The following is a 12,610-nucleotide window of genomic DNA, read 5'->3' on the forward strand; positions in this document are numbered from 1 at the left end:
TAAATAGGAAAGTTTTTGGCAAATTTTCAGGGAACCGTAAACTGTGAAAAAACCATGCCCATTACCGTCCCGGAATTTTTGATGTCCAAATTATTTGATTTGGTCAAAAATTGCAGGACCAGATACATCTTGAAAATGTGTTACCACCCCCCCCCAAAAAAAAAATTGGTGAAAAATCGGCATCTACAGAAGATGGTTCAAAACGAAGTCAGTAAAGCAACAGCCGTGGATGAAGGCAGGAGGCTAGCGCCGCAGCAGCTGGCCAGGTTTACGGACAGCCAGCAATGCCGGAGCAGGAGGCCGCTACCGTGGCAGCAGGAGTGGGGGCCAGCTACAGCGCAAGCAGTCAGCCAGGTGGACCTCCAACAGCCGGAGCAACAGGCCAATACCCTTATGGGAAATTCGGGTCTGGGTTGCAGAATTTGTAAGGCGGTGGGAACTTTGGGGCCAGAGAGGACGGGGTGGATGAAACTCGCAAAAGAATGGGTATGTGTTATTTATTTTAATGTCAGATTTTTTTTTTTCATGTTTTACAAGTTAGACTGTACGTTACTGTCCCACCTATGGTGATGTGGGCAATTGCCCGTTCTGTGCAGAGTATAGCCTAAATAATTGTAAATTGTTGTCATAACATTTATAGATTGGATATTATCTGAAATTGAGGCTTGCAAGTCCCACAGCATGGCAAGTGGGCATTTGTGTGTTGTTTTCAGCACCATTTTCTGCGCATGTTCCGGGACCTGTGCCTGTCTCGTCATCCCTGCATTGTCATATATACTTTGCATTCTGGTACCTTATGATTTACAAACTATGCACTGGCGTTGTCCTTGTAGACGCAACAATACGTGCATGTCCGTCAATGTTCATTCGAAATAGTTGGAAACCTTGATTTATTTTTGGAGTAATTTTTTTTTTTATTTTACAGACGAAAATATTTTTTGTAATTCACTAAAACTAAACGAAATTAGAGTTTTCATCAACAAAAACTAGATGAAGACACACATTTTGAGATGGCTAAAATATAACTAAGACTAATAAGTTGAAATTTAAATGGGCTGGCAAAAACAACACTGCGTAAAAACATGTTTTCAGTGCCATTGACTGTGATGGACAGCCAATCCATTTTGACTAGGAGAGGCTGGCGGATGGACATCTATCACCGTCAATAGCAGCTGTTAAAAACGCCATCTAAGGAATCTCTATTTTGAGTTACACAAAAGGTCTTCTCTCTACCTTTCACTTGCAGACATCATTTTTAAAAGTTGTATATGGGGCTCAAGCAATTCCCATCAGTCTGTGGCGTGATGAGCAGCATATTACCTCGTTTACCTCATAGAGGCCGGGGTCACGCTGGGCTCCTCTCGCCGGAGGCGACGGCAAATCAGCCTTCGTGCTGTCGCAGCGTGAGCCGACTGCAGTGAGAAAAAGAAAAAAAAGGAAATTTGATCAACTCCAAGAACATTTTAGGATATAGATGACAGCAGGTAAACCAATGTACACTATGAAAATACGTTCCTGCCAGTGTGGATATGAAGAAGATTGGGAACAATACAAACTTAGGAGTCAACGTGAGACGCTCGGATCGTAAAAAAATAGAAAAAGGGCTTCACTCCATGGCTCAGGTGGCCGAGTGACCATCTTGTTATTGGAAGATTGCTTGTTCGATCCCCCGGCTCCTCCAGAGACACTCTGGAACGTGACACTGAACACTTAAATTGCCGCGAATGGGGACGAGCATGGCTGACTCCATGCAATGTCAATGGATCAATGTACAAAGTAAAAGAACCAAGACGAGAAGCAAATTACATTTTTGATGTCTGCTGTACATTTCCAACACGAGATGGATTTTTCATATGATAGGTATGACATCCCATCTCGCAGCAGATGAGACTACAGCAGTACCTGGAGATGGAACTCACTTGATTCACTTAGCTTAATGCTTGCAAATAATGCAACCAGGTATAGAAGAGCGTGAATAGTGAATAAAAGGTTGCCGCAACAAATGAAGACGGACAAAAAAAAAAAACAAAAACAAAAAATTTACAGGGTGCACATTTGAGACCTTGGCGCCTAGGGAATTAGTTGGATCATCCTCAAAATTGGCGAGACTGTTCATGAGACATATGAAATCTTAATTTATCAAAATGGTGTGTTTTCATTCACGGGCCTGACCTAGGAGGAGGGCCAAATTCGTCCTTTTTTTTGGCTCAACGCCAAATTTGGAAAATGACTGATAACTCCCTCATACAACGTTCAATCTCTTTTAAATCTGGCATGTGTGTGAGGTATCCCAGCCACAAAAGGACTGGATTGAAATATTACCAATTGTGCCTGGCGCCTCCTAGTGGGAATAGGAAATGCCCTTTTTTACGGGACACACTCCTCCTCTAAGGGGAAAAAAAATCAATCGACCTCAAACCTGCATAGGGGGAGCCTTAAGACATGTGTTCAGATGCCTGATGAAAATTATTGAGGTTTGGTTGAAGCAGAAGGGTCCAAAAGGGAAAGTGATAATGACTGTCACCATTTTGTCTCTCCACACATTTTGAACAGTCATAACTTGCCAGATATAGAGGGGGGCTGTCTTCCACCACACCGACCTGCGTGCCGTCCGAGTTTGCGTGACGTTCGAGTTGTGCCAAATTGCGAGGGCCTGTTCAGTCCTGCTTGCAGGCCTAGTTGTTTTTGTGATGCCCCACTGGATGCTTTAATAATCATAATGCTCCAGGGCCGTGCAGAGACCGATGGAGGGGCAGGTGCTCTCACTGCAGCTTTACAGGATAATTGGCTGTGACTGTGACAGACTTTAACAGTGAATAGAAATCAACACCGTCATCAACACTTTCTGGCTGGTACTCAGTCAGTCTTTGCCTCTTTTCATCCTTCAACCTCTATATCAAAACTTCCTTACTCAACTTGCTGTTCATCTGAGAACAGACCAAATTAGATGTTCACTGAGCCACCATCAGTACAGTTTTTTCAAAACTATCATTTCATTATTAGAGAACTTAAAGATGCGTACCTTTCTTGATAACGTTGTGAAGAGAACGGACGAATAGAGTTCAACTTGAGGAACTTTGAGGTCGAGATTAAAGTATGCGATGGAGCACGATCCTGCTGCAGAATTTGTCCCTTTTTATGGTTAGGAATGTAAGAGGCAGCTAAGATTTGTTGATATTTCGGACTATGTTGTCTTCCACCCAAGTAGATCTCTCGCACACCCCCATAAGCCCAGACCATGATTTTGCCACCACCAAACTTCACTGTTTTCTGAGTGAATCTCGGATCCGTGCGGGCTCCAGTAGGTCTCCTGCAATATTTGCGGAGACTGTGGTGTAATTCAATGGAAAATTCATATTAGAAATCCACCTTTTGCCACAAAACAGTGAAGTTTGGTGGTGGTTCCTGAAGGCAAAGAAGATCAAATCCTCCAGTACTGGCCAGCCCAGTCACCAGACATGAACAGGATGAAAGAGGAAGCATGGAAGACGAAACCCAAGAATGTTGATGAACTCTGGGAGGCATGCAAGACTGATTTCTTTGACGTTCCCGATGACTTCATCAATAAATTGTATGAATCCTTGCCGAACCAGATGGATGCAGTCCTTCAAGCCCATGGAAGTCATACAAAATATTAAATTTGGATCTCACAGCACCACTACTTAATTCGCTTATGTTATGCAACATATTTTTGTATTTGAAGTACATTTTTTGTTCAATTTTCACATTACTTTGTGTGGGCGACAAAACTTTTGTCTTGTCAAAATTTGACCTTTTTTTTCTTCATTAAACGATAAATCTTTTTTCAGTTAAATATATTTTTGTACATTCAACATCATTTGGGAGGGTCTTAGCTTTCATATGAGCCATTTCTGAAACCAATAGAATAATTAAAAGTCAGGTTATCAGCAATTGTTTCTACTAAATGGATAAGTGACAAGACTTTTGTCAGGGACTGTATGGTTGCCTATAAAGAGTAGAGACACACGGGTCGAAATAGCCTTGGGAGGTGTAATTCATGATTAAAGTAGAAAACTATAAATCCCCACGATAAACCTGGAGTGAGAATTTACTACAGTATTTGCTCGAACGGTTTAATAGGGTAACACCATTTGTTTTCAACCACCAGATGTCCTCAGACTCCTCACCACACACCCAGGTAACAGAGGAGCAGCATGCAGGGGAAGGTTATGCGCCAGCTTAGTGGCACACAGACAGCTTTTATTTTATTTTTTTTTAAAGGTGTTTTCGGTGTTCAAGTAATTAGATTACTCACGACAGAAAAAAATAACACCGTTAGTAACTCCGTTATTAACACTGACACAAAGGTCGAAATAACCTTGGTGCAGGGAGTAATTCATTATTAAAGTAGAAAACTATATAATACCCCTTTCCCATTAGCCAAAAAACCCATGTCAACCCACTAACAATCGGCTTTTGGTGGAAGTGGGAAAGGTGCAGCGACCCGCCTTGACCCGTGTCAATCAACCTGCCAAGCGACCCGCGTTATGCAGTGTGAAAGCAAAATCCCGGGTCAACAGTCAGCACCCTAATCTATGTGTTGACGTAGGCTCTCACGTGATGCGTCATAACAATGTGCCAGTCGCCTTCCATTTAACACGCCCCACAACCATAGTTACATCGATGCTAACAACAAAGCTAGTAGAAGAATTCACGTCGCCTACGTTGCCTCAGCACAAGCAGAGTGTTGATCCTTTGCTGCGTTTCGACCATTTTGAGGGCAGTAAAAAGCATGAAAACAGAACACAAACGGAAAGGAGGCTTCCATGTTGCTCTGGATTGTTTACTTCCTTGAACTGAATGAATGCGGTCGCACTTGTCGACGTTCATTTTAGCGTGGTGACGTCACGTAACCTTACGCACGGCTGAGGAGGGGTGGGGGGTTAGAAGGGTGAGAAAGAAAAAAAAAGACACGGCTTTTTTTTGTCAATGGGAAAGGTGCCAAATGCCAATTGCTAGTGGGTTGCATCGGCTTGGAAAAAACGCGCGTTGACCCAATAGTTTCCGTGGGAAAGGGGCATAAGAGAAAATTAAGTGTTATTTTAAAAAAATCCCCACAATAAACCTGGTGTAAGAATTTTCACTACAGTTTTTGCTCGAACACGGTTTAATTGGGTTACACCGTTTGTTTTCAACTACCAGATGTCCGTAGAGTCCTCACCACACATCCAGGTCACAGAGCTTGCAAGGGAAGGGGCGGGGGGTTTATGTGCTGGCTTAGTGGCACACAGACGGCTTTTATTTATTTATTAATTATTTAAAGCCCAGTCAAAAGGGGCACTTTGGGCATGTAGGGGCAAAGGAGCAGGTGCTCAAGCACCCTCCCCCTGCACGTGCTTGTATTGCTCACCTAACAAATCCCAAGCATCTTAATTTGGAGACTAATGGTCAATAAGCATAACTGCTGTGCCAAGCTGTGACCAGCCCTTGTCCAAAGACAAATGGATGTAGATATCTGAAATTTTAAAATGCTTTTGGACAACGCTAATCCCTATTTATGTATTTGGGGGGAAAATATTTTGATTGTTAGAGATGGAACAGAAAATTGCAATGAGTATTGACTGGATTAAACTCGTTTCTCAAAGCGCCATCTTCTCGTGCTGCATAAATTCATCAAAAATCTTACGCAGCGCCTTCAACTCAATTTAGCACTCCACCGCCCTACGTTCTAATTCAGCCACGAGCTTTGAGCCAAGTTTTAAGTTGCCCTTCGCTCCTCATCAAAAAGCGAGTATTGAATGTTGCAGCATAAGGCGGCCGCGTGCCTCATTCTGGCTTGTGAAGTCGACGCATGAAGCAGAGGCAGAGCAAACACTGCGGCACCAGCTGCTCTCTGCAGCAGCACCATTAAGACCGGAGGAGGTGACACCATGTTGGAGGGGGCTCGCATCAAATGTAGCATCGCCGGACCGCCTCGACATCTGCGCACCCACGGGAAAGAAAAAAAAAAAACTTTGCAAAACATCTGTCCGTTACTCTCTGCCTTTTATTTGGATTGACCGCAGCCCTGCCTCATTTATTTCCTCACATATGAAAAAAAGTGTAGAAAATGTTGAAATGAGAAAGTAAGAAATGTAGGTGGAAAAAGGCAACTTTTGGGGCAGGGGCGGCACAACATGTTGATGACCCCGAAACGCACTGTCAGCAATAAAATTAACATACAAGAATGTTTATAATAATAAGTTGACAATGAGCGTTTTTTTGTTTCCCATCATTCTTGAGGGGAATTCTAAATCAGGCTGCTTAGGCAAAATTTTTCGGCAAGATCGGCATCCATTGAATATGGTACGCCCGCCGGTGTCGTGCCAATGTAGTTACCCCAGTCAAAAATTGTTTCCCCTGGGCGGAGCCATATGGAGGTAGATTTGTGTCTTTATTAATCAATCAAAAAAAAGTTGCTTCAATCAAAATATATATTTTCAACCCAAAAAAGTTGATTCAATCCAAAAAAAAAAAAATGTTTGAATGCAAAAATAAATTTGAAACAAAAAAATGCATGCGAAAGCCATTTTTCTTCGATTTTTTTTTTTTTTTTGGGATCAAAGTCAAGTTTTTTTTTTGATTGAAGCAAGTTTTTTGATTGAAGTAATGTTGATTTGTGTTTGGGCCACATTTTGGCTAGGACATTTTTGTCATTATTCAATCAAAAAATAAGTTGCTTCAAAAAATGTATATATTTTGAAAAAGAAATATCACTTCAATCAAAAAAAAGAAAAAATCAATGATGGTAAAAGTTTTTGAATGAGAAAAAATATTTGAGATTGAAATTTTTTGCATTTGAACACTATTTTTTATCGAAAAAGTTTTCTTTGATTGAAGCAATCCTTTTTGTGTTTGGGCCATATTATGGGTAGGACATTTGTGTCTAAATCATTTAATCCCCCCCAAAAAGTTGCTTCAATCAAAAAAATCATTTGCTTTTTTAAAAAAAAATTTATTTTATAATTTATATGCAAAGCAAATGACCGTCTCAGTTGCTAGTCACATGATCTCTTCGAAAAATAATTTTGACCTATTATAAAAATATATATTTTTTTGTTCATTTCATTCTTTTTTGTTGCAGTTTTATTGCTTTACAACTTATATATATATATATATATATATATATATCGGAAAGTCAATTTCATGCAATAACATTTTTCGGCCACCAAGGTGGGCCTGGCCCCCCCTTAAAACCCGCTTATGGATTAAGGAGTATTTTAGATCATTGATAATAGATAATTTAGACAATTGATAATTATGTCTTCATTATTCAATCAAAAAAAGTTGCTTCAATCAAAATATATACTATATATACACACACACACACACACATATATATATATATATAAATTGCTTCTATTAAAAACTATTAAACATTTTTATTTAAAAAAATTTTTTTAATTGAAGTCGTTTTTTTTTCAATTGAAGCAACTTTTTTGATTGAAGTAATGATGATTTGTGTTTGAGCCACATTTTGGCTAGGACATTTTTGTCTTCATTATTCAATCAAAAAATAATTTGCTTTAAAAAATATATGTTTAAAAAGAAAAATCACTTAAATCAAAAAAACATTTAAATCATAGAAAAAGTTTTTAAATGCGAAAAAATATTTGAGATTGAAAAATTTGTCTTTGAACACTTAATTTTTCATTGAAAAAGTTTTCTTTCATTGAAGGAATCCTTTTTGTGTGGGCCATATTATGATTAGGACATTTGTGTCTCAATCATTCAATCCCTCAAAGTCAGTAAAAAAAAAATATTTTCAATCAAAGAAAAAAATCATTTGAAAAATAAAATTGCCCTCCCCTAATGTTTAATTTTTAAAATGAAAATTATATGCAAAGCAAATGACCGTCTAAGTTGCTCGTCACATGATCTGTTCGAAAAATAATTTTGACCCATTATAATTTTTTTGTTTTTTTTGTTCATTTCATTCAGTTTTGTTGCAGTTTTATTGCTTTACAGTTTATATATATATATATATATTATATATAAGAGAGTCAATTACATGCAATGACACTTTTCGGCCACCGGAGGGAGGGGCTGGCCCCCCCTTAAAATCCGCTTATGATTTCCTCGCATATGGAAAAAGTGTAGAAAATGTTGAAATGAGAAAGAGATGTAGGTGGAAAAAAGGGGGTGATGGAAGCCCCCCCCCCAAATCACCCTTACAACTTTTCTTTGGGGGCTTCTTATAAACCAACCATCTATCTCCATTATGCCCCCGAAATTGCTATTTGTCGCTTTGCGGGGAAGAAATAATCAATATGTCTTGTGGGGGCAGCGAGCGCATTAGAGGAAGCAAATTGATGTCTCTCGCCCCAGCGCTCCTCACTTTGCACACTGCACCACAACTAATGGGAAGCCTCACTGGCTGCCAGACAGGCAGCCGACGAGTGCGAATGTGTGCGCGCACCGGCAAACCAGCCAGCGAGTGGTCGGGCAATAGGTAATTTGTTAATGCAAAGTGAATGCCGGTTTGTGTGTGCGCTTGTGTCCAGTGTGTTTGCGTGTCCGCTGTTGATGCCGCCTTATCTGTCCCAGCCATCCGGCTTTGGGTCTTTGGGCTGTCAGAGGCAGATAGCCCTGTCACCGGCCCAGCGTCCCCTTTTCCCGAGGGCCTTGAAGGCTTCCTGCAGCGAGTGACACTTGCAGAAAATCCCCACCTGATAAGTGCATTGCAGACGGACGTGACCTGCCCAATAGTCTCCTCCTCGCCCGCGCTTTTATTTCATTACCCCTCTCCATCGCCCTCAATCTCCGCTAGCAGACGGTAAACACGATTTTAGTCAAGACACCTCTTTTATTAAATCGCCTTCAAACCACTAAATCTTTTTGTCACCGGCTGATATCAACGACAACATGACGGGCCCGACATAAGGGAGACAATATACAGTGTATCACAAATGTGAGTACACCCCTCACATTTCCGCAAATATTTAAGTATATCTTTCTATGGGACAACACTGACAAAATGACACAATGAAAAGTAGTCTGTGTGCAGCTTATATAATAGAGTTCATTTATTTCCCCCTCAAAATAACTCAAAATATAGCCATTAATAGCTAAACCCCTGGCAATAAAAGTGAGTACAGCCCTTAGAAACTACAACCCTAAATGTCCAAATTGAGTACTACTTGTCATTTTTCCTCTAAAATGTCATGTGACTCGTTACAGGAGTGCTGTCAGCATTGCTGCAGAGATGGGGGGTCAGCCTGTTAGTGCTCAGACCATACACAGCACTCTACATCAAATTGGTGTGCATGGCTGTCACCCCAGGAGGAAGCCTCTTCTGAAGACTGTACACAAGAAAGCCAACCCGTCAATGTTCCCTGACTCGCAGATTGCAGTTAATTTTATCAATTGACCTTTTTAGTTTATAACTGGACACACTAACAAACTACCTTCAAGTCAAACTGAATTGCGATCTGAAGTACAGCCATCAAAAGACATAGAAATCGCCAAAAGTGCTACATAAAATTATAACAAAAGTCACTGTTAAATTTTAGTAATCATGATGTTCAGTGTATCACAAAAGTGAGTACACCCCTCGGATTTCTCCAGATATTTCAGTATATCTTTTCAAGGGACAACACTGACAAAATGACACTTTGACACAATGAAAACTGTGTGCAGCTTATATAATAGTTAATTTATTTCCCCCTTAAAATAACTCAAAATATAGCCATTAATATCTAAACCCCTGGCAACAAACATGAGTACGCCACTACATCCCTAAATGTCCAAATTGAGTACTGCTTGTCATTTTCCCTCCAAAATGTCATGTGACTCGTTACAGGAGTGCTGTCAGCATTGCTGCAGAGATGGGGGGTCAGCCTGTTAGTGCTCAGACCATACACAGCACTCTACATCAAATTGTGTGCATGGCTGTCACCCCAGGAGGAAGCCTCTTCTGAAGACGGTACACAAGAAAACCCGCCCGTCTCATCAGACCATAGTTCAAGTAATCCTTATGCTTTGTTAACATGTCTTCAGCAAACTGTTTGCGGGCTTTCTCGTGTACCGTCTTCAGAAGAGTCTTCCTCCTGGGGTGACAGCCATGCAGTTCATTTCTTGTGTTTGGGCCATATTATGGGTAGGACATTTGTGTCTAAATCATTTTATCCCCCCAAAAAGTTGCTTCAATCCCCCCCAAAAAAATTCAATTAAAAAAAAAATCATTTGAATTATTTATTTATTTATTTATTTATATGCAAAGCAAATGACCATCTAAGTTGCTAGTCACATAATCTGTTCGAAAAATAATTTTAACCCATAATAAAAAAATATATTTTTTGTTCATTTCATTCATTTTTGTTGCAGTTTTATTGCTTTACAACTTATATATATATATATATATATATATATATTATATATTTATATAGGAAAGTCAATTTAATGCAATGACATTTTTCGGCCACCAGGGGGGTTCTGCCCCCCCTGCCCCCCCTTAAATCCGCTTATGGATTTAGGAGTATTTTAGATAAAAAGTTACTTAGCTTCACTAGGAAGGTTCACTACAACAGAGCCTTTCTGAGAAGTCTACTGCTTTAAAATGGCGGCTGTTTACTAACGCCGCCGAGTGTCATTTCGCTTATAGTTCTATATAGGGTTGTTCCGATCATGTTTTTTTGCTCCCAATCCGATCCCGATCGTTTTAGTTTGAGTATCTGCCGATCCCGATATTTCCCGATCCGATTGCTTTTTTTTTTTTGTGCTCCCGATTCAATTCCAATCATTCCCGATAATTTTTCCCGATCATATACATTTCGGCAATGCATTAAGAAAAAAATGAATAAAACTCGGACGAATATATGCATTCAACATACAGTACATAAGTACTGTATTTGTTTATTATGACAATAAATCCACAAGATGGCATTTACATTATTAACATTCTTTCTGTGAGAGGGATCCACAGATAGAAAGACTTGTAATTCTTAAAGGATGAATGTGACTTTGTATATTGTGACTAAATATTGCCATCTAGTGTATTTGTTGAGCTTTCAGTAAATGATACTGCAGCCATTTAACTTCTGCCCAAATGCATGATGCGAAGTGCAACCATGACTGTGCGTAGGGGCACCAATTGATATTTCTTCTCTGCATTGGGAAAGAACATTGGGTGTTAAGAAAATTATCAACTACTACCTTTCTTCCCCAAATTGCCTCCCACGTTATTTTTAATTGCTGAGAGAGGTATTGTAAGGCTTTAGCCACATAAAAAGTGGCTCCAAAGGCTGTCAAAATTCTCTCTACTCATTATACGCTGCCTTTTAGCGCTATCTATAGGTAAAACGGCATCTTTATTGGTTGTACGCGACAATGCGTGAGTGGGTCGTGCAGCGAATGCGTTAATTATTTAACGTGATTAATTAAAAAAAAATAATTACTGCCGTGAATGCAATAAATTTGATAGCCCTACTTTAAGCCAAAACTACTCTGTATGAGTGTAACACATTATGTCTGTAACGTTAAATACAATTAGAAAATGATTCAATTAAAAAAAAAAAAGAAAAAATTTTAAAAAGGCATGTCCGATATTTTTTTGCCGATTCCGATACTTTGAAAATGACGTGATCGGACCCGATCGATCAGCATCCCGACATCTCTAGTTCTATATGTATGTGATATCTCGCGTAGCATCAAGTGGGCGTAGATTGTAGTCTGTCGGCTGCAGTCAGGAAATATTGGAGCCACCTAGCTTAGCATCGCGTTTGCTCTAGCGTGACAACAAACACTCTTCTCTCTCCGTGTCTGACTTTTCTCGCGTCATTCAACCAACATAGTAACGCATAGTTACGCACATTGTCTTGTTGCCGAAACGGTGACAAAATCCGAACAGAGAAAAAAAAAAACATAACGCACGAAAAACGCACAGATTTTGATTAAAAGTCAGTGCTCACTTGTACAAATTACGCCGAAACCGTACAACTTGACAGGTTATGATTTTAAAGAAGGTTCCGATCCTCGCCAAACACGTGTGACAAGCCACGAAAAGCCGGAGAATGCAAAGCGGGATACGCCGAGTGACAGAATAATATCGGCGTCGCTGCATTATAACATGGGGAAATGAATATTTAAACAGTGTGGCTGATACTGTGACAGCCGCAGAATAAATTCATCTTTCTGTCATCCCCTCACAAACACTCACAAAATCAATCTCCGTCAGCGACATTTGAGTGCCCGGGCAGCATCTCCAGACACAGGCGAGTCAGGTAGGGGGGCGTACGGGTCAAAACAGGATTCTTGATTATCTATTTGTTCACGGCAAAGGGCATTAGGGGCACGTCAATCTTAATTTAGCCAGGCAGTGCTTTCGCACGACTGGAAACGTGTCACACACGCTTGGTTACTTTCGGCACAAAAATCACCTGAGAGAGAATTTCTGAATATGCTTGTTTGGGACTTATTCAGGCATATAAACATGGAATACATTTGTGGGTATTAACGGAATTTTTTCCCCCGTCTTCGATGTCATTCAAATGTTTTCCTCTTTGGCTCATTCCCAAAGCTAACAGGGGCGGCACAAATAGGCGCAGTTTACCTGCAGACTGCGTGAACGAGTGCGCGCGATAAGGCTTTTGTCACGGCGAACGCTTTAAGC

At 40.2% G+C, this 12,610-nt stretch overlaps 1 long non-coding RNA gene across 1 annotated transcript in view; it reads right to left on the reverse strand.

Annotated features, from left to right (window-relative positions):
• The window catches only part of LOC130928495 (uncharacterized), a 91,812-nt gene that overhangs the window by 42,923 nt on the left and 36,279 nt on the right, over positions 1 to 12,610 (reverse strand). The window contains exon 5 of the long non-coding RNA XR_009066691.1: positions 1,321 to 1,412. This is a non-coding gene — a long non-coding RNA (uncharacterized LOC130928495). The remainder of the gene's footprint in view (positions 1 to 1,320; positions 1,413 to 12,610) is intronic.

The sequence above is a fragment of the Corythoichthys intestinalis genome, chromosome 13, assembly GCF_030265065.1.
Source record: "Corythoichthys intestinalis isolate RoL2023-P3 chromosome 13, ASM3026506v1, whole genome shotgun sequence".
In the NCBI taxonomy this organism is placed as follows: Eukaryota; Metazoa; Chordata; class Actinopteri; order Syngnathiformes; family Syngnathidae; genus Corythoichthys; species Corythoichthys intestinalis.